Below are 1,031 nucleotides of genomic sequence, written 5' to 3'. Positions count from 1 at the left end.
CCCATGGTGACAGCACCCTACGTGTCTGTCATTCTAAATATTTACACCATTCAGAGCATGCTCGCTCATGTGTGTGAATTTAGGTAATGTGACAATACGCTTAGATTCAAAACCCACAAAAAAGATGTGAAAATGTTTTCCAGATCAAGTCACATTACCAAAAGTTATTTTCTCCCAACTTACTGGGAATATAAACTTTTACTCTGTGGTCTGTGTGATGTCCAGAAGGGCAGATATCTTAATATCACCCACTAAACACTGGACGTCAGCTAGACGTGCAGATTTCATCTATATTGGGTCCATGACCAGTTCTGGATCTGTATGACGTCCAAAAGAGGTCCACAATTTGGACGTCCAACCACGATTTGGATGTCCATATGATGTTCAACCTTTGAACTTTGGACTGGGTCATTTGTTTTGGACGTCACATGAACATCTATGACAGGTGCAGGGAATTTACATAACTAATAAATGTATTTTTTTATTTACCAACATCAACATTGTTGTTGTCAACATGATACATATGAGTACAGATTATTTTTAAACAAGCACGATTTAACTGCCACTCAGTAAAATGTGTTGAAATATTAGAAAAGATGTAAAATAAAAACGGTTAAAGTGTTTCCTTTTAAAATGGGTACAATGTGTTTAATATGTTTTATAGAGCATTTGCATCATATATGGTTCATTTTTCCAAGTATCCTGTTTTATTGTAGCTTTGTAAGTGAATGTGGGTGAGACAGAAGTAGGAAAGTAGGAGACGTTTGTGCAAGTGTGAATGTATGAACTGGACTATCTGCTCGACAGGCTTTGTTGATATAATCTTGGAGATGTCTGCTTGTCACTCCCCATATGGAAAAGAAACAGTAAAAACTTCTACGATTTACTCATGAAAGTGGCCACTTTCTCATTACTTTCATATATTGCTTTAGTAAATATCCAAAACATACAAGTTTCATTTACATAATTTTTCAAGGGATCTTATATCTGTTTTCACTCTTGTATGCTTTTCATACAAGTTTCACACAAGA

General features: G+C 35.6%; 1 protein-coding gene across 1 annotated transcript in view; it reads right to left on the bottom strand.

Moving 5' to 3' along the window:
- caskin1 (CASK interacting protein 1) overlaps positions 1-1,031 on the bottom strand; it is a 118,002-nt gene that overhangs the window by 60,704 nt on the left and 56,267 nt on the right. The window lies entirely within an intron of this gene.

This window comes from Haplochromis burtoni, unplaced genomic scaffold (genome assembly GCF_018398535.1).
Source record: "Haplochromis burtoni strain Fernald_Lab_line unplaced genomic scaffold, NCSU_Asbu1 Contig_312, whole genome shotgun sequence".
NCBI lineage: Eukaryota > Metazoa > Chordata > Actinopteri > Cichliformes > Cichlidae > Haplochromis > Haplochromis burtoni.
This window is presented reverse-complemented; position numbering and strand designations above follow the sequence as displayed.